The sequence below is a fragment of the Callithrix jacchus genome, chromosome 3 (assembly GCF_049354715.1).
Source record: "Callithrix jacchus isolate 240 chromosome 3, calJac240_pri, whole genome shotgun sequence".
Classification (NCBI taxonomy): Eukaryota; Metazoa; Chordata; class Mammalia; order Primates; family Cebidae; genus Callithrix; species Callithrix jacchus.
Window position 1 is genome coordinate 115,151,948 of NC_133504.1, and position 22,195 is coordinate 115,174,142.

General features: G+C 41.8%; 1 protein-coding gene and 1 pseudogene across 2 annotated transcripts in view; one reads left to right on the forward strand and one right to left on the reverse strand.

The window, feature by feature from the left end:
• Window positions 1–22,195, forward strand: part of SCD5 (stearoyl-CoA desaturase 5) — a 172,833-nt gene that overhangs the window by 140,459 nt on the left and 10,179 nt on the right. The gene's annotated exons all lie outside the window — the stretch shown is intronic.
• LOC118152647 (5S ribosomal RNA) lies at window positions 12,598–12,716 on the reverse strand (annotated as a pseudogene).

Sequence of the window (22,195 nt, forward strand, 5' to 3'; positions counted from 1 at the left end):
TAAATATAAATAAATAAGATACACTGTTCTTTTCTCTACCCATGGCCAAAGACACTGTCTCTTAATTTCTCTCCTTTTTTGTTGAAGAGAAAAACCTGACACAGTGGAAATGTCCTCACGTCACTGTCCAGAATCCTCCCACCTCTCAGTGGAAGAAGAAGGTAGAATGGTCACAAAATCTGGTGCCTAGATAGGTGAGTTAACAGATAGGGTGTGTTGCAGATTTCTCATGTTTACTGTTTCCAGTTCTCTGAGCTAGGACATATGACTCCATAAGTCATGAATGTCACCTTAGTGCTGTTTTACAACGTGGAAGACTCTTTTTCTAAAGAATCTGGTTAATGCTGGGCCAGAAAGAGAGTGGCATAGGAGAAAAATTTGTTTAAACAAGAGGCATCTGAAGCCATAAATGCATATATTAAGGCAAGACATGGACTGATTAACTAGAAACATATCCATTATTTTTGCTGTCCAACTTGTTCATTCCGTGAGATGATTTGTGAGGTTGATGTCCTTGTGACAGCAATTTTGTGAAAATGTTAAATAAGGCTGAATCCCTTTTAAAAATTGAGAGTATGATTCATTCATATTTGTGAAATGTAAGTACATTTTCTCTCTTACTGCTGCAAACTGCTGACAGCACTGTATTATGGAGACGCCTTGTCAGTTGACAGTTGAAGTGGAAATATTGTTGTAAGTAATGAATTTGTTGATAGCTGTTCCATTACCCAGAATAAATATTTAGATTAGTCATGTGCAGGCTGTCATGTCAGAGCTACCAGGAGCTTTGACTTTGATATAATTTACTCTAATTCCTCAGTGCCCATCTCACCATGTTATATCCTATTGAATGTGTCAAGGGATGATTAGATTGAGAGATGCAAGGTTTTGTTATTGACACAATTTCTACAGGAGCACTAAAGAAATTAAACCCTTGCTGAACAAACCTGGGTAGAACTCTCAGCCATTTTCTTTATTCTTTATCTGTACACAGCACATCCAGAGACAAGGGAGGGTCCTCCACCAAGAGGCCGCATGTGAGATGCTTTGCGAATGGCACCAAGGGCATATATTGAAAGTCACCCTTTCCGGATTACACTTTTTAGCTTTATTACATACTCATTGAAACCACTCTGAAAAGTGCTGCTTGATGCCACATGCCCTTTCTGTGTCCCTGGAGGTATTCTCAAGGTCAGAAGACAGAGACACAACAGTGGGTGAGGCTTGGTGATAACATATAGAATAACAGACTGGGACGCCACACCCAGGCCTTTTTTAACTGTGTGAAGCATAGACAGAACTGCAGTCTGCGCTAACATTAGGTTATTTATTCATTCAGTCAGTTGACACAAAGAGGGAGGTAAAATATGGTCCTAAAATCAAAAGATTTCAGTTTTTTCATTCTCTCTCTGAGATTCTGTTTCCACATCTAGAGCAGGGTAATGATGATACCTACCTTATAAAATTATTGGGTGCATATATTGGTTAATATATGTAAAAATACAGAGGAGATGTGCAGTAAATATTTGTGTTATTAACTACACATACAGCACTCTATAGGAGATATTCTTTATAAAGACTCTAGGTTCTAAAAGGCTGTACAGGTATTGTTTTTTTAATGAATCAAAAGTGACTAAGTGGAGTTTAAGCTATCATTTCCAGATGCATTTCTATAAATAAAAACATAAGTATAGTCTGTTTGGAAAGGAGAGTTCTGCAGCTGTCTTTTAGGTCCGCTTGGTCCAGAGCTGAGTTCAAGTCCTAAATATCCTTGTTAATTTTCTGTGTCATTGATCTGACTAATATTGACAGTAGGGTGTAAAAGTCTCTCACTATTATTGTGTAAGGGTCTAAGTCTCTTTGTAGGTCTCAAAGAACTTGCTTTATGAATCTGGGTGCTCCTGTATTGGGTGCATATATATTTAGCTTTTCTTGTTGGATTGATCTCTTTACCGTTATATAATGCCCTTCTTTGTCTTTTTTGATCTTTGTTGATTTAAAGTCTGTTTTATCAGAGAAAGGGATTGCAACCTCTGCTTTTATTTGCTTTCCATTTGCTTGGTAAATATTCCTCCATCCCTTTATTTTGAGCCTATGAATGTCTTTGCACGTGAGATGGGTCTTCTGAATACAGCACACTGATGGATTTTGACTATCCAGTTTGCCAGTCTGTGTCATTTAACTGTGGCATTTAGTCCATTTACATCTCAGGTTAATATTATTTTGTGTGAAAATCAACAGAATATACATTCTTCTCAGCACCACATCACACTTATTCTAAAATTGACCACACAATTGAAAGTAAAACACTCCTCAGCAAATGTAAAAAACACAAATTGTAACAGTCTCTCAGACCACAATGCAATCAAATTAGAACTCAGGATTAAGAAACTCACTCAAAACTGCACAACTACATGGAAACTGAACAACTTGCTCCTGAATGACTACTGGGTATAATAATGAAATTAAGGCAAAAATAAATAAGTTATTTGAAACCAATGAAAACAAAGACACAATGTGTCAGAATCTCTGAGACACAGGTAAAGCAGTGTTTACAGGGAAATTTATAGCACTAAATGCACACAGGAGAAAGTGGGAAAGACCTAAAATTGACATCCTAACATCACAATTAAAAGAAATAGAGAAGCAAGAGCAAACAAATTTAAAATCTAGCAGAAGACAAGTAATAACTAAGATCAGAGCAGAACTGAAGGAAATAGAGACGTGAAAAGCCCTTCAAAAAAATCAGTGAATCCAGGAGCTAGTTTTTTGAAAAGATTAACAAAATAGATAGACTGCTAGCCAGACTAATAAAGAATAAAAGAGAGAAGAATCAAATAGGCACAATAAAAAATGATAAAGGGTATATCATCACTGCTCTCACAGAAATACAAATTACCATCAGAGAACACTATGCAAATAAACTAGAAAGTCTAGAAGAAATGAATAAATTCCTGGACATATACATCCTCCCAAGACTAAAGCAGGAAGAATTTGAATCCATGAATAGACCAACAAGTTCTGAAATTGAGGCAGTAATTAATAGCCTAACAACCAAAAAAAACCCCAGGATCAGGCAGATTCACAGCCGAATTCTACCAGGGGTACAAAAAGGAGCTGGTACCATTCCTTCTGCAACTATTCCAAACAATAGAAAGAGAGGGACTCCTCCCTAACTCATTTTATGAGGCCAGCATCATCTAGATACCAAACCTGGCAGACATAACAAAAAAGGAAATTTCAGTCCAGTATCCCTGGTGAACATCAAAGTGAAAATCCCCAATAAAATACTGGCAAACACAATGCAGCAGCACATTAAAAGGCTTACCCACTAGAATCAAGTCAGCTTCATCCTTGGGATGCAAGGCTGGTTCAACATATGCAAATCAATAAACATAATCAATCACATAAACAGAACCAATGACAAAAACCACATGATTATCTCAATAAAGATGCAGAAAAGGCCTTCAGTAATATTCAACACCACTTCATGCTAAAAACTCTCAGTAGACTAGGTATTGATGGAACATATCTAAAAATAATAAGAGCTATTATTTATTTATTTATTTGAGACAGAGTCTTGCTCTGTTGCCAGGCTGGAGTACAGTGGCGTGATCTCAGCTCACTGCAATCTCTGCCTCCCGGGTTCAAGAATTCCCCTGCCTCCACCTCCTGAGTAGCTGGGACTACAGGCATGCAGCACCACGCCCAGCTAATTATTATTATTTTTTTTAATTTTAGTAGAGACCGGGTTTCACCCTGTTGGTCAGGATGGTCTGCATCTCCTGACCTAGTGATCCACCCACCTCAGCCTCTCAAAGTGCTGGGATTACAGGCATGAGCCACAGCGCCAGGCCAAATAAGAGCTATTTATGACACACCCACACAAAGTATCATACTGAATGAGCAAAAGCTGAAGTATTCCCTTTGAAAACTGGCACAAGGCAAGGATGCCCCCTCTCACCACTCCTATTCAACATAGTATTGGAAGTTCTGGCCAGGGCAATGAAGCAAGAGAAAGAAATGAAGGTACTCAGATAGGAAGAGAGGAAGTCAAATTGTCTCTGTTTGCAGAGGACATGATTGTATATTTAGAAAAACCCATCACCTCAGCCAAAAATCTCTGTAAGCTGATAAGCAACTTCAGCAAAGTCTCAGGATACAAAATCAATGTGCAAAAATCACAGCATTCCTATACACCAATAATAGCCAAATCATGAGTGAACTCCCATTCACAATTGCTACAAAGAGAATAAGAATAAAATAACTAGGAATACAATTTACAAGGGATGTAAAGGACCTCTTCAAGGAGAACTACAAACCACTGCTCAAGGAAATAAGAGAGGACACAAACAAATGGAAAAACATTCCATGCCCATGGATAGTAAGACTGAATATCATGAAAATGGCCATATTGCCCAAAGTAATTTATAGGTTCAATGCTATCCCCATTGAGCTACCATTGACTTACTTCACAGAATTAGAAAAAAAACTACTTTAAATTTTATATGAAACAAACAAACAAAAGAGTGTGCATTGCCAAGACAATCCTAGCAAAAAGAACAAAGCTGGAGGCATTATGCTACCTGACTTCAAACTATACTACAAGGCTACAGTAATCAAAACAGCATGATATGGGTACCAAAAACAGGTATATAGGCCAACAGAACAGAACAGAAGCCTCAGAAATAATGCCACAAATCAGCAACCATCTGATCACTGACAAACTTGACAAAAACAAGCAATAGGGAAATGATTCCCTATTTAATAAATGATGTTGGGAAAACTGACTAGTCATATGCAGAAAACTGAAAGTGAACCCTTCCTTACACCTTACACAAAAGTTAACTCAAGATGGATTAAAGACTTAAATGTAAGACCTAAGACCATAAAACCCTGGAAGAAAACATGGTCAATACCAATCAGGACATAGGCATGGGCAAAGACTTCATGACTAAAACACCAAAAGCAATGGCAACAAAAGCCAGAATTTACAAATGGGATCTAATTAAACTAAAGAACTTCTGCACAGCAAAAGAAACTATCATCAGAATGAAGAGGCAGCCTACAGAATGGGAGAAAATTTTTGCAATCTAACCATCTGACAAAGGGCTAATATCCAGAATCTACAAAGAACTTAAACAAATTGACAAGAAAAAAACAACCCCATCAAAAAGTGGGCTAAGGACATAAACAGACACTTCTCAAAAGAAGACATTTTATGTGGCCAACAAACATATGAAAGAGCTCATCATCCTGGTCATTAGAGAGATGCAAATCAAAATCACAATGAGATACCATCTCACACCAGTTAGAATGATGATCTAGAAAAAGTCAGGAGACAATAGATGCTGGAGAGGATGTGGAGAAATAGGAATGCTTTTACACTGTTGGTGGGAGTGCAAATTAGTTCAATCATTGTGGAAGTCAGTATGGTGATTCCTCAAGGATCTAGAACCAGAAATACCATTTGACCCAGCAATCCTGTTACTGGGTATATACCCAAAGGATTATAAATCATTCTACTATAAAGATACATGCACACATATGTTTACTGCAGCACTGTTCACAATAGTAAAGACATGCAACCAGCCCAAATGCCCATCAATGATAGACTGGATAAAGAAAATGTGGCACATACATACCATGGAATACTATGCAACCATAAAAAGGATGAGTTCATGTCCTTTGCAGGGACATGGATGAAGCTGGAAACCATCATTCTCAGCAAACTAACACGGGAACAGAAAACCATGTTCTCACTCGTAAGTGGGAGTTGAACAATTAGAACGCATGGACACAGGGAGGGGAACATCACACACCAGGCCTATCAGGTGGAGGGCTAGGTGGGCATAGCATTAGGAGAAATACGTAATGCAGGTGACAGGTTGATGGGTACAGCAAACCACCATGGCATGTGTATACCTATGCAACAAACCTGTACATTCTGTGCATGTGTCCCAGAACTTAAAGTGTAATTAAAAACAAAACAAAAAACATAAGTGGTCCCATCAAAGCTTAAAACCAGGAGTACTTGTCTCTTCCCTACATTCTATTAAACATTTTCCCCCAGTGTGGACTTCTGATGTCTACAGTACCTTCTTTTGCCACCTCCCGACCAGCTGATGTTACTGATTTGGGTGGTCTCCGAACCCAGCAACTTGGAACTCATGCAGCCACCCTTGGCTTACAGTGGACATGTCAGCAACAGCCATTTCTCTGTGCTTAGGCTTAAGTTCCCTCATAAACTCCTGGCCTTCAGCATTAACAAAGTTTAGGCCCAGAAGGTAATGATGATATCTACCTTATGAAATTATTGGGTGACTAAGTTAGTTAATACATGTGAAAGTTAATTGTTGCTAACCTTTAGCTGCAGCCTCAGAAAGTTTCCTTTTTCATTTTGCCAATCCCTGTTCCTTCCTCGCTGATCCCTATTCACTCCTTAGCCTTAAGCATTCTTCCTGCTGTGCCATGAGCCCCCTGCAAAGCTTGGCGTTCTCTCGTGACTTTCAGTTTGTCGAAAAACTGTTTTTACTTTTGTTTTTATCCTAATTGTGTGCTTCTTTTTAGCAGCACCTTAAACACACTCACTACTTTTATACTTTTCTGACTGATGATATTACTGCTGTTCATAAAACATCTCAGAACTGAGCACAAACCCAGCGAACACACCCCTGACTAACAAACAAAGTGTGACCAAATGCTTGTGGCGGCAATACCATCTGCTGATGATACGTAAAAAGGTTGAAGCCTTTCTCCACGCTGCTTTCTTCATACCTGTGAACTTCCTTAAATGGAAAATTTATAAGCAGAGGCATTTCTATAATGAGGGGTATGAAAGATACAAAGGGGAAAAAAAGAGATAGTCCTTGCCTTTATGTATCTTCTAATTTAATTGGAAAGAAAAGGCACACACTTATGAAATAGCCAGGGACTCCCAAATTTGTATATGAAAGTGACACTGTGGTAGATGATGATATTAAGAACCACAGGGATTCACAGTTTCGGAGGGAATGATAGAATGAGGTTCCTGAAGGAGTCTGCGTGAAGTGACGGTTCTTTGTCACTGGCAGGGGGAGGGCCTTCTCCTGACAGCGCTCATTCTTCAGGAACAGAATTTATTCTCAGTTAAGACTTCTTTTACATATCTCAGTAAATGTTAAAAATTCTCTATGTGTAGGTCTTACATATTTCTTTTTTGGTTTATTTCTAGACACTCTATAATTTTCTTGGTATTATCAACAGGAATCGCTGAGCTTTTATCACAGACAGGGAGAGGGACTGTGAGTAGATGCTCAGACATCCAGCCTTCCCTCCCTAGGTATCCTAGGCTGACAGTGGGAAGTATCATGTTGACCAGACAAGTTGCAGAGTGCCAGTGACAGCCACCTACCTGAAAGGCAGGTGGCCAGAGGCAGGGGTTCCTGATGGAGAGCCAATGTCTAGATATTTGATGTAATTCCACTTTGGAAATTAGAAGTTCACATTCTCCCCTTTGTGCTCTTCTTAAAGAAATGCTTTCGTGGGTTCAAAAATTAAAAAAAAAAAAAAAAGGTAAAACATAAGCTAGCTCACTTCTTGGGGAAAGACATCTCACTGCAACAGGTAGTCTAAGAGTCGAATTCTTAGTCTAAAATACGAAAATTACAAAGATTAAAAGGGATGAATTCCCAATGAAAGAGACACCAAAGAAATCATTGTCAACCTACCAGCTGAGGAAAATTCTTGCTAGAAATTGACTTTGGACAGGCTCCCTGTCCAAGTCACTTATTTCTCTTCACACTGCCTGTTTTCGTATAAAACAATAACAAATCTGTCACACAGAATAAAAGAACACTAGTGCTGAGACAATGTGATTTGAGCATGCTTTGACAATGTCAAAACAGTCAGAACGCTGTGGCAGGAACAGCAATGTCACTTTGCTTGCCTTCAGGAACTGACCAGGGACATAAAATTGAGAGTTCCCAGGTCCTTCTTTTCGTCCATCTTTAAAAAAATATCTTTACTGCATTTTCTTCCTAATGCAAAAATAATATACATTGTGAATGAGCAATTACTCAGATGTCCTAACTATCAAGAGATTTGGAGAAACTATATATGCATTTATGGTTCTTAGTTGGGCAGAATTAGAAAGCTTATCTATCTATCTGTCTGTCTGTCTGTCTGTCTGTCTGTCTGTCTGTCTGTCTGTCATCTCAGTGACTTTCAAATTTTGACCAACTAGTTCTGCCCCACTAAGAACATGGATTTTTGTGATAATGGAAGCTTTCTCTTACAATCAGAGGGCCAATATTTGCTCTAAACTACTAAGAGTTACATGTCATATATGACTGTAAAACATTTTAGGGCAAAAATATGATGTTAAGAGTCTCAGAATCCCAGGTGGTGGTGAGGGCATTTCTGGATCCTGAGGGACCTTTTGGATCCTGAAGGTCAAGTGTTTCCAGAGAAGAAGAGGAATGGAAATTCGGAAACTCATTCTAATGCCGGAGCTCAGGCAGGTGGAGATTCTATAGCTGTGGTGGCTCCATATGATTAATGCACTTATTTTTCTTTGTGCCCTTTGCGTCTTTGCTGATTATTAACTACACCAACTACCAGGGTATGGGGGACCAAGATTTAAACATTCAAACTTCGTATTGAAAGTTCAGGTACAAGTTGTATTAGAGGAAGGGATAATTAACTTGAGGGGTCTCAGGTTTAAGTCTCTCTCTCTCTCTTTTTTTTCTGAGACAGGGTTTCACTTTGTTGCCTAGGCTTGAGTGCAGTGGCATGAACAGGGCTTACTGCAGCTTTGACCTCCCAGGCTCAAGCAATCCTCCTGTTTCGGCCCCCAAGTATCCAGGACTACAGGCATGTACCACGACACCCAGCTAATTTTTGTATTTTTAATAGAGACAGCGTTTCGCCATGCTGCCCAGGCTGGTCTCAAGGGATCCAGCCACCTCACCTGCCCAAAGTGTTGGGACTATAGGTGTGAGCCACTGCACCTGACTGAGGTCTTTCTCTTCTAATTGTCACCAGCATCGAATGTGTCCCCATCTCCTCCGTTACTGTGGACTATTGTGAGCTGGCATCGCCTTGCATTTAAATAGGCAAAACATTTACTTTGAAGTGATCCCCTCAGGTACTCCTTCAGAATCTTTTTACTCTGGAAAATTTAAAATTCTAATAAGCCCAGTATAAGTCTATATCAAGTCTTAGAATAACAATAACAGCTTCGAGTTGTTATTTTTTACTATTTCTATGACATTCTTTGTCATATTGATTTTAGTGTATTGAGGACCTACTGTGCACCAGACACTTTTATGTGCATATAAAAGTTCTCTTCCTTATCTCTATGCATGGTAGAATCTGAGGCTCTGAGAAGTTGAGTCAGTAATATTTTGTAAATGGTAGAATTGGAATCTAAACCCAACTCTGTGTTGGTCCAAAGTGCATGCTCCTCCTACCGAGTTACACTGTCATAATATTCAAAGGGAATAATGTCTTTCTTCCTCCACTTCACCCAATTGCCTGCTTACTTTGCTTGTGTGTTTTATATTTTATTTCATTTCTGAGTTACTCAGAATAAGAAATTGTGTTGCTTAATTATGAGTCAAATCTGTCTCCTGCATAAAACCTTTAAATAACTTCCTCTTGGGAAAAATTGCAACTTTTATCTCAATGCCATGGCCACAGTTGCCCTAACTCCTGGTACTTCTGTTTTGTACCTACTAATGCCATTCCCCTCCCACTTCAGGCTATTTCATGACACTGTGCCTTTGCTCATGTTTCTTTGGCTCAGATCCTCACTCCTCGAAGTGTAGTTCCAGGACCAGCAGCATCAGTGTCACCTGGGAGCTTGTTAGAAATGCAGGATCTCACGCCCCATTCCAGACCCCAGGTGGTTTGAATGCACAATAATGTCTATCTACAATAATGGTTTTGAGAAGCACTGACTTGGAATGTATTTATGTTTTTCACCTAGCCAATTTTGTTCTACATTTTAATGATTTTATTTTTTTGTTTTGTTTTCACTCTTGTCTCCCAGGCTAAAGTGCAATGGCACGATCTCAACTCACTGCAACCTCTGCCTCCTAGGTTCAAGTGATTCTCCTGCCTCAGCCTCCTGAGTATCTGGGACTACATACAGGCTTGTGTCACCACACCTGGCTAATTTTGTATTTTTTGTAGAGATGAGGTTTCACCATGTTGGCCAGGCTGATCTCAAACTCCTGACCTCAGGTCATCTGCCTGCTTTGACCTCCCAAAGTGTTGGGATTATAGGCATGAGCCACTGCACCTGGCCAACTTTTTAATGTTTTATTTCAGTCTGTTTTTGGGGAACAGGTGGTGTTGGTGACATGAATAAGTTCTTTTGTGTGTGTGTGTGTGTGTGTGTGTGTGTGTGTGTGTGTGTGTGTGTGATGGAGTTTCCCTCTTGTTACCCAGGCTGGAGTGCAATGGCGCAATCTCGGCTCACCGTGACCTCCGCCTCCTGGGTTCAGGCAATTCTCCTGCCTCAGCCTCCTGAGTAGCTGGGATTACACATTTCATTCTTTTTTATACCTAGCCAACTCATTCATTCTTCAAAACTCACCTCTAGGAAGCTAAGGTCAGTAGTTCTCAAAATGTAGTCCAAAGACTGTTGGTCAGGGGATCCCCAAGACCCTTTCAGAGGGTCTGTAAGGTCCTCTTGTCCAACTACACATCTGTGTGAGACAGACTTTCTTCAGAGACTTCAACCAAAACAACATATGGCAACAGACTGCCTGCAGCAGCAGATATGAGAGTCCAGCTGCCTCTCATAAAGCCAGACATCCAAGAGATCGGCAAAGATATCACACTGTGCCATTCTTCACCCTCCATCTTTTTGTTGCATTAAAAATTCAGTTTTTTTCCTAAAAATATGTAATTTATTAAGCATGTAATGGGTTTATTATTTTAATGAATTGATATATTTAATATTAATTATATATTATTAATAAATAGACATATTTTATATGTAATCTTTTAGATAGAACTTTATATGATTTATATATTAACATTTAATATTTAATGAATTCATAAAACATTTCCCAGTTTTAATTTCCCATACAGTAAATAGCAATAGCTCTAACCCCCTAAACAAAAGATCTTTGTCATTCTCAATATATATTTTTTTTGACACAGGGTCTTGCTCTGTCACCCAGGCTGGAGTGCAGTGGCATACTCACGGATCACTATAGCCTCAACCTCCCCAGGCTTGGTGATCTTCTTACCTCAGCCTCCAGAATAGCTGGGACCACAAGTGTGTACCACAATGCCTGACTAATTTTTGTATTTTTTGTAGAGATGGGGTTTTGCCATGTTGCCCAAGCTGGTCTTGAACTCCTGGGCTCAAATGATCCACTGGTCTTGGCCTCCCAAAGTGCTGGGATTACAGGCATGAGCCACTGCACCTGGCCTCAATCATATTTTTTCTTAATGTAAAAGAGCCCTGAGACCAAAGAGCTTTGGATCCATTGTCCTAAGGTGAATGAAATGCCCTCCTTAGTAGGTCTATGATATCATGGGCATAACTCACCTTTATGCTTATCATTTTATATTAAAATAATCTGCTCATAGATTTCTCTCATTAGACTATAAGCTTCATGAGCACTATGTCCCATTCATCTTTCTATTTTCTGAGCCTGATGAACTACCTAACAACTCTTCCCACTCCCCATCAAAAAATAATTGAGGACTACTGTGTAGTTTATAGAGAGCACTAGACAACCTACAGTGGAGACCTACAGCTTTAGCAGGGATGAAGTGTGCACGATGCTGAAGGAAGCAGCACATGGACTTCACCACTTGTGGTTTCATCCCCTCAAAGTGTGTTTCAGCAGCCTGGAGTTCTGTCTCCCGGGTGAGACAGGGAAGTTCCGTGAGCATACCACCGTTCATGCACGGTCACAGCAGATAAACAGTAATATCCAGTATTCGTAGTGCCTTCAAAGTCCTGGTGACCCTCAAAGATACAGAGAGAGGACCACCTACAAAGATGTGGATCGTTCAACAGTAGACCGACCCATTTGGCTATATCTGCTGTCAATAACCTCAGCCAACTCCAGTGTGAGAGGAGGAAGGCATGGGTCTTCCCTACACCAGAATCCCATGTTATCAGACCAAATTCTACTGCAAGTAGCAGTTTGAGACTTGATGAAGACCTGCTCTGCCCTTTGGACACCCTGAAAGGCCCCTTGCCTTGATGCATGATGCAGTAGGTGTTCTCCTAAGGGCACACAGCTCACTTTCTACTCAGTATCCAGCAACAGAATCCTGTCAGTGGTGGAGGACAGGAAGGAGCAAAGCCCCCGGTAATGCCTCTCTGAAACGTGTTAGCTGCTGGGAGGTACCCATACAGTATTTTTAGCCAATCAAAATATTTTCAATACCTTTATTTTGCCAGTGAAAATTTATTTCCCTTATTTTAATTACAAACTATTTAGAGGCGATTGGAGATAAAAAAAAATAGTTGAAGCCTTGTAACAGACCTCTGGTGTGTGAGCTGATTAGTTCGTCAGGTGCTCACTAAGCATACCTGAAGTGTGGATTTATTTATTTTTTTAAAGAAGAAAATATTTAAAAAAAAGTCTGCAGCACCCGGTAGTCCCAGGCGGAATTCCATCCAAGTACTAACCAGGTCTGACCCTGCTTAGCTTCCGAGATCAGTTGAGATTGGGCGCATTCAGGGTGGTATGGCCGTAGACTGAAGTGTGGATTTTTGATCACAATACTTCATAGTGAATGAACTACCCCTAAGGTGAAGAATCACACACACACACACACACACACACACGCCCCTACACCTCTCTCACCTATTTATGCTGGAGAATCTTCAAGTAAATCACAAGTAGTAAAACAATGTCATTAAGTTCAAATACACATAGTGGAGTGAAAACTAACTATAGTAGTGGCTCTCTACTCAGGTATCCAGTAATTTCATTTAACTGGAATAAACCAACAACCTGTACATAAACGAAGAGGACCATTACAGTAGACACTGTGTGCCAGAATGATATTCACTATTTCATGGAATCCTCAAAACTCCAAAGCACATGTTCCACCCTGCACCTCCACAGAAAGAGATCTTCGAATAAATGTCACAATCCTCATAATTTTGCATTCTTAGTCTCAGCATAGCTGACCCCTTCAGGTCTCACCCAGAGCCTGTGTGTTCTTGATTTGCACACAAATTGAATTTGTGTGTCTTAGTTGTCTGGTTTTCAAACCCTTCACAGATAAAGAGAAACAAGTTAGAAGGAACAAAGAAGCAACTGGAGGTGGCAACACTGACAAACAGAAATGACAGCTGATCAGGGTAGACCTGAAATTAAAAGATGGGTCGGCAGAGTTTAATAAGTAGGTATAAGAACTCAGTTCTTATAGTAACCGACTCATATATAATGACTCAGACAAGACCAAGACTCATACCTCAATAGACTCTGCTGGCAAAACACAGAGCATCTACTGGTGTTTCTCAAGATCATGCTCATGGCATTAGATACCTCAGGCACCACTGCAGACTCTCTCTGGACTTCCTCTGTCCTAGGGCATTTTGCTGTTTGCTCTGAGCAGGTCTCTGTGCACTCCAACTGGCTTTGGTATGTTCTTCCCAACACACCCTCCTCACACCTGTGCATACGAGCCTCCTGCCTTGGGACTTCTCTGTTGGCATTGGAGCCTGAGACACTTCTTAGCCTCCAGGTTTGCAGTCCAGAAGTTTGTATGTGGTAGGGGTGCTGGGATGAAAGGCGGGAGCTGGGTGAGACATTCTTCCCCCAAACGTCTCCCAGAGGGAATGTCCTGAGGTTCAGTGGCTCAGATGGCCTCTTGGAAGATGGTCCAGCCTGACTGAGAGAGCAAACAGTAGCCAGTGCAGTAACACACTCTCCTATTAGTTACCCCACCTCCCCTGCCTCCCACATTCTCTTTTTCTGGATTTGAACTTTTTGTTTATAAAATAATAGCACACAAGCTTTTGCCTCAAGTCCTGCCCTCTGGAGAACCCAAGCTAAGACATTCATCGCTATCAAGGAGATCAAGTTTGTTTCATAAACTCTGATTAAGAAGGCAAAACAAAAAAAAAATGAGTAATTATTTCCATATGCAATTAATGTACTTATTTTCTACTCCTCTTACTATCATTCCCAACATAAACAATTTAAAAGTCTGGGCAATCGAACATGTAAATCTTCAACTAGGAAGAAAACTCAGCTACCTAAAATGATTATCTTCCTGAGTTCTTACAGCACAGTTGCACTGAAGGGACATCAAATAATGCAGTAATCATAGTTAAGAGGAGATCTATCAGGGTGGGCTGTCTGGAGTAAATCAATCTTGAGCTGATTTCTGAAGACTAGAGAGCTTTAGGAGGACAACGCAGCTTGAATACAGGAAGGGAACCCTTGTAACTTTCAGAGCCCATTGTTGTGCACAAGGATCGTGTCTTTCACATGAGAAACGAAGAAGCTGTGTTATATCAGCCTGTTCATTTTTGCCTTCAATAAGAAAAGTGGCCAGCAGACCTAATGCATTCAGCTGTATCAGCTGATATTGATCATGCAGGTGGCTGAAATAACTCCATTGGCTCTTTTCCCATATGGAGGCTGACTGGCTGCTGTGCGTAGCTTATTATTGATAGAGTTGTTAGAGTTTTGGAGTTAAACTTGCTCCCTTGAATGGGGTGAAAGATTGTACTCTGTTGTCCTTTCTGCATAAGATCTAGATATATGTAGGCTAAAACAATTGGGGAGCACACATGCACACATACATAAACACACAGGCACATATGCACAGGTGTATATGCACTACTATCTAGTGTCACTGTCATTCCTTTAAAAATTTTGCTACCAAAAAAAGTAGAGATGGCTGGGTGTGGTGGCTTACGCCTATAATCTTAGCACTTTGGGAGGCCAAGATGGGTGGATCACTTGAGACCAGGGGTTCGAAACCAGCCTGGCCAACATGGTGAAACCTTGTCTCTGCTAAAAATAAAAAATAAAAAAAAATAGCTGGGCATGGCGGTGCATGCCTGTAATCCCAGCTAATGGGGAGACTGAGATAGGAGAATCACTTGAACCCAGGAAGAGGAGGTCGCAGTGAGCCAGGATTGCACCACTGCACTCCAGCAGAGCAAGACTCCGTCTCAAAAGTGGGGGGAAATGCCAAAACCAGAGAAAAATATATTTTATTTGCTGCATTTCAAGGTTCTGAAGAAGATGCTTTTGTGCAGTAGTGGTCTGCCCTCTGCTTCCTCCACAGGGGAGGAGATGCATCCAGAATGTACAGGCCATGCATATGGATGATCCAAGTAAAAGGATTTCTTTGACGGAATGCTTATCATGGAGTGGCACAGGGGAAGAGATGTCAAGACTAATTGAGGGTCGAAGCTAGCTCTGGAGTAGTTTGATTACAACTTTCAGAGAATACTTCAAACACAGCAATCCTAAGTGCTTTCACATAGAGACACTGCACACAGGAGAGACAAAACCCATTTTCAACTTAAACAAGTCAAAAAGTTGGGAAGTTTTACTGCAAAACTCCGCAGGGCAACCCTCAAAATGGCCTTCCATTTTCAGATCTGCATCCAAGCGCATCACATATTTCCCCTCCCTGTGGGCAATGCCAGAGGAGACAAAGGAAGGGAGAGAGAATGTTCCGTGCATTTGCAAACTGTCAGGGCATATCATTTGTCCTCTAAGTAAGTGTTTACTAAGCATCCGCATGATTTTGCCTGGTCCCCTACAAGATGCAAAAATTGTAGGGAAAATGAATTTCTGGCTAGCCTTTAAGTGAAATAAAAAACCAAACATGTTTAATCAAGACGCCAGTGACAGCTCATCGCTCATCATTACGGTACATTTGTGGGGCTATAATTTCTTTCTCACCCGTTGTGGTGTTTGCTTCTTTTCACATTTCCTGAGGCTGGTCGCCTTGTAAGTCGGCAGGTCACTTCCCCTCCCTTCATGCTCTAATAGATTTCACTCTTGATGTCTCACACACCACCAGCTCTGGACTGCTGTGTTTAGGGTTAGCAAAGCAATAGGAAAATGCTTGCAGACAGAGAACAGTGATTTCTTTCTCATCCGAAGAAAAATGAGACTTTTAAGATGTTTATCACACCCACGTTTGGGGAAATAAAAAGAAATCCCAGATGCTTTCTTCACTCTAAAACACATTTTTTTGTTTGTTTGTTTCAAGGCTATTCCTAGTGTTTCAGTTCTCTTTATTGATCCAGTTTATTAGAGTTGAAGAAATTGAAAGGTTAGCACCCGTATCTGGATTTGTGTTCTGTGACCAAGGCTTACTGGATAGGGGCACTGTTGTGTGCAATGGCATTTGATTGTGTGAATCAAATGGACTCCTTGTCCAGAACTAAATGCTGAGGAACATCTTCTCAATTGTGGTATTGGTGCAGTGAGAATTTGGGAGGGGTGGGCAGTAGAAAGGCTTTCAGCATCTGTTGTGGACCTGTCCTTATCAGTTGTCACCTTCAAGCTATAGAAAGCTGCTTTCGAAATGCCTGTAAAGTGAGCTGGACTCCTTTTGCCTTTGTGTTTTTGCCAAATATTTGGGTCTGTAGTCTCAAATCTGTGGAGGAGAGCCACTCTATTTCTTGGGTTGTTCTTGGGGTGATCTTACCCCTTCCCTCTAGTTCTTCTTCTTTCTTTGCCCTCTTTTTTTTTTTTTGAGAGTCTTGCTCTGTTGCCAGGTGCCAGGCTGGAGTGCAATGGCGCGATCTCGGCTCACTGTAACTTCCACTTCCTGGGTTCAAGCAATTCTCCTGCCTCAGCCTCCCAAGTAGCTGGGACTGCAGACACACGCCACCATGCCCAGCTAATTTTTTATAATTTTTAGTAGAGATGGGGTTTCTCCGTGTTGGCCAGGATGGTCTCGATCTCTTGACCTCGTGATCTGCCTGCCTTGGCCTCCCAAAGTGCTGGGATTACAGGTGTGAGCCACCATGCCCGGCCTCTCTCTCTCTCTCTTTTTTTTAAATAGAGTCTCACTCTGTTGCCTAGGCTCGAATGGAGTGGCGTGATCTTGGCTCACTGCAACCTCCACCTCCTAGGTTCAAGCAATCCTACAGCCCCAGCTTCCCTAGTAGCTGGGACTACAGGGGTGCATGACCATACCTGGCTAATTTTTGTATTTTTAGTAAAGACGGGGTTTCATCATGTTGGCCAGGCTGGTCTTGAACTCCTGACCTCAAGTGATCCTCCCCCTTCAGCCTCCCAAAGTGCTGGGATTACAGGTGTGAGCTACCATGCCGGTCCACTCTTGCTCTCTTGATGAGTTTAGGTGCCTTCTCCTGTCCCAGGGTCTGAGTGTTCATAGAAAGACAGACACATTCCAAACCAAGACCAAACCTGTCAGAGTGGCTGTTAATCTTAAATATTGTCAAAATTTTACCATAATTGGAAGCTCAGGGAATGACCTAAAAGCTCATGCTCAGAAATTGTTCATTTAAACTGGGGGTAGGAAGCCTCACAGTGAAATCTGTTGCTACCTGGGGGTTGGGTCCTGATGAGCAAGAATGTCTTAATTAATTTCTTGGTTTTATGTACACAGTCTTACATAGGCACCAATCCAAGAGAAGCATCTTATGAAGAATCCAAAAGCAGTCTTCACAGTTATTGCATGGTTATAGTTTTCGGGAAACCTTGGGATTATGTTTCTCATACTCCTTGAGTTACTGAAATCACTGAAGTGATTTCATTTTCCTGGGAAACCAAGACTCATCATTTGTTAACCAAAATATAATTCAGTTAGTCCTTCCACAGATACTTAGAAGTGCTTGCCATGTGGGATTCTCTCTTTGAGACCCTGGAGAATCTGTCTTTCTGCTGAGCTCTGCCAGCCTGGCAGTCTATCCACATCGTAGATCTGGTTACCCTAGAAGCTGGCTCTGAGATATTACATTATAGAAAATTTACTGGAGCAGGTCCTTGGGGTCCATACCTGTGGAAGAGGGGTCAGAAGCAAGATGGGAAAAGGAAAGAAGCTGGGCTTTGATCAGTCTCAGTGGAGACATTAGCAGCCCCATGGGGACCAGGCCTGGGCAATGGACTCCTTTGGTCAGTCACCAATGTTAGGTCATTAGAGGAGGAGCATGACCTGGGGCAAGGCAGCTCTCCACCAGAGGCAGCACGGTCAGCTACTGGGAGAGTAAGTCCTTTAATCCTAAGTGGGGACCTGGGTGACACATCACAGTGTTCACTACAGTGTGCTAGGATGCTTTCATCTAGCAGAACATCTTGACTCAACTGACTTCAACAATAGGACATTCCTTGCATCTCAAAGTAAGACATCAGGGATAAAACACCTCCAGGATTGGTTAGTTCAGTGGCTCAACAGCTTATCCAAGGAGCTCTCCATCCTTCTGCTCTGGCTTCTTCCTGTCACAGTCACAGATGGCGGGACAGGGTGTCACTGCAGGAAAGAGAAATGATCTCTGCCCTTGTGCTCCTTCTATTGTTGAGGAAGATATTTTCCTTGTATCTCTCTTCCTTTATTGTGGTGAAACATACAAAACATAATATTAATCAAGTGCAATTCTGTGGCATTAAGTACGCTACTGATACTGTATAACCATCACCACTATACACAAAACTTGTCATCATTCCCAATAAAAACTCTGTTATCATGAAATAATAACTTTCTCTTCACCCCCAGCTCATAGTAATTTCTATTCTCCTTTCCATCTCTTTGAATGTTCCTATTGTAGGTGCCTCATGTAAGTATAAGCATACAGTATTTGTCCTGTTTGTCTGGTTTATTTTACTAATCTTAATGTTATGTTTTCAGGGCCCATCCATGTTGCAGCATACATGAAAATCTCATTCCTCTTAATGGCTGGCTAGTATTCTATCATATCTATGTACAACATTGTTTGTCTGCTCATCTATTGGCAGCCACTTGGGTTGTTTCTACCTTCTGGCTATGGACATGCAGATATCTGTTCATGTCCCTGCTTTTTATTCTTTTGGATATATACCTCGGAGTGAATATGCTGGGTCATATGAAACTTGATATTTAACCTTAGGAGAAACCATCAAACCATTTCCTGCAGCGGCTGCACCACTTCACATTCCTACCATGAACGCCTGAGGATTCCAGTATGTCTACATCCTTGCTAACATTTACTTTCCTTTTTTAAAGGTACCACCGTCCTTTCCCTCGAGTCTTATTGGCCTCTATTGTGTCACCTGTCCATTCCTAAATTAATTATTTGCAAAGTGAATGAGATTACCACAATTGCCTTAAACCAGTCAGGACTGGGGCTCTAGGTAGAGTCTACATTCCCCCAAAGGACATGACTGCAAGGAGGACAGTTGGATACCTGAACTTCTGACATTCCACCAAGAAAGAAAGGATGAGATGAGGAAGAATAAAAAGAAGATACCCTCAATGTTTACAATAGGGTGGCTTTAAAAGTAGAAATACCAGCCAAGCGTGGTGGCTCACACCTGTAATCCCAGCACTTTGGGAGGCCAGAGCAGGTGGATCACTTGAGGTCAGGAGTTCAAGATCAGCCTGGCCAACATGATGAAACACTGTCTCTACTAAAAATACAAAAATTAGCCGGGCATGGTGGCAGGCATCTGTAATCCCAGCTACTCAGGAGGCTGAGACAGGAGAATCGCTTGAACCTGGGAGGCAGAGGTTGCAGTGAGCCGAGATCACACCACAGCACTCCAGCCTGGGCAGCAAAGAGCAAAACACTGTCTCAGGAAAAAAAAAAAGAAAGAAAGAAAAAAGAAAGGCCCAGACCAGAGATTCTGATTCACTTTGTCTGCAGTGAGTGCTCTGCATCAGTCACTTTTAAATGTTCCCCACTTGATTCTAATGTGCAGTCAGGGCTGCGAGCACTGATCTGGCAGGTTAGGCTGCCCTTTAAGCCAGCACATGTAAATATTGAGATGAGAAGGACAGCATGCTACACTGCTCAGCTACAGCTGTGCAGTGCCCCTCACCTGGTCCAGGGGGACTGAGGAAAACCCCTGAGAGAAAGTGATGTTCAGATGGATACTTGGAGGAGTCAAGTCAGTCAGGGCTGGAGAAAAGTGTCATAGGCACGGGACAGCACGTGGTGCGGTTTCAGAACAGGAAGAAGCTTGGTCTATCTAGAGTGCACACGGTATCCGCTTGTAACCTTGAGGGGACAATGTTTTTACTGAAATTTAGCAACTCATGGGGCAAGGTCTAAGTTCAACACTCCAACTGCATTTATCTCCAGGGAAGTTTCCCTCTCTCTGTGACATGTTCTTGGTTGGCTGAGTGAGCAGTAGGTTGTACTAGAGGCAGCAGACATTTCAGGATTTAAGAACTGTGTTTGAAACCTGCCCATGCTCTATACAACCACTGTGGCTGTGGGGAAGACCCAGGACCTGTCTGGAACTCTGCACAGGTCCTGCAAAAGAACTACCTTGTCGGGCTATTGTGGAACTCAAGTTTTTAAAAAGTGTATATGAGTGACATTGTAAATATGCTGATGAGTTGCAAACTTCTATTCCCGTCCCCACCTCTCGAGGGCACATTTCAGCTCCAGACCTATGTGTTGATATCCTCTGCCTAGCAGCCCTGTTTGAATGTATATTGGGCATCTCCTGCTTACCGTGTCCAAGACAGAGCTCTTCATAAGCCACTGCAAACCAGCTCTTCCTCCATTCTGCCCTTCGTCGGCTTACGGCATCTTCATCCCTGGTGTCATCCTTGATTCTACTCTTTCCCTCCAACATGGAGTCTGTTAACAAGTCCTGCCACTCCATTTTAGAAATATACCCAGATTCTGACCATTTCTCACCACCTCCATGTCTCTCCAGGTTCAGGCCACCATATTCTCTTACCTGGTTCATGTGGAGCCTCCAAGACCCTCCACACTTGGCCCCCATTATTCCTACTTTATCTCCTACAACCCTCCCTCTTGTTCATATCCTCCAGCCCCAAGTCTCATGCAGCCCCAGTCTGTGTGGCTTCAGGGCCTTGGTATTTGTGGGTACCCCTGCCCCCAATTAGCCAGATGGCTAACTTCTCACTTTCTCAAGTCTTTAGTCAAAAACCATGGTGTCGGCAAGCCCTCCCATAGACATCCTATTTAAAATTTTTAAAATGATGTATTAAGCCTGCCCTTAATAAATCATATTCTCCTTCTCTACATTATTTTTTCCTTCTGGTATTTACCACTAATGTGTTCTACAATTTGCTTATTTATATTTTTCATTGTCTGTTTTCCCTGTCAGAATATACCAGATATATAGATCTCTGCCAGTAGACCCATGCTCCACAAAGCTGGGGATTGTCTGTTTTGTTCATCTTCTTTTCTTTTTTTTTTCTGAGATGGAGTCTCGCTTCTTCTCCCAGGCTGGAGCACAATGGCAAGATCTTGGGTCACTGCAACCTCTGCCTCCCAAGTTTAATCAGTTCTCCTGCCTTGGCCTCCCCAGTAGCATGAGCCACCGTGCCTGGCCTTGTTCACCTTCTATCTCAGTTCTAGGGCAGTACCTGGCATGTAGCAAGCATCCAATACATTTATTAGTACGGCATTTTACAGAAGAGAAATCTGAGGCTCGGTGCAATTAAATAATTCATTCAAGGTCACACAGCTAGAAGGCGTTGTGTAGTTAAATGTTCTGTGATGCTTTTCAACAAAAACAAAAGAATCCATTTAGCAAAAAGAGGGCAGCATCAATGACTCCTCTCCAGCTCTCCTCCCTATCACTGTTGAAGGAAGGAAGTCTCTAAACTGAGGAAGGAATAGGTGCAAGAGGGCTGCGTGGAGTTGCTGTGTGGCCCCTTGGCGCGAGCATTCAGATCTGAGTGTTATTAGATGAGGAAGCTGGGGAGCCGTCTCAGCGTTTGTTCTGAAGGATAAAGGCCAGTAACTGTTATTAAAAGAAGACCAGCTGCTCGAGGCTAAAAGCGCACAGGAGGAAGGGGCACTCCCTACTCGGGAAGCATTTGCTAAGTGGGCTTGAGAGTCAGGGAGGATTTTTAGACCGCTGTCAGCATCAAGACCCATCTCACTGGTATTTACCCAGATTTACTGTGCCCCCTAAAAATCCCTTCTTTCATGCATTCTACTGAACACAAAGAGGAATCCAAGCCGATTACAGGCAGGACAATCAGAGAATAACTCTAGAAGCAGATCTCTGCAGCATCATTGGAATGAGGACAGTGATTTTTT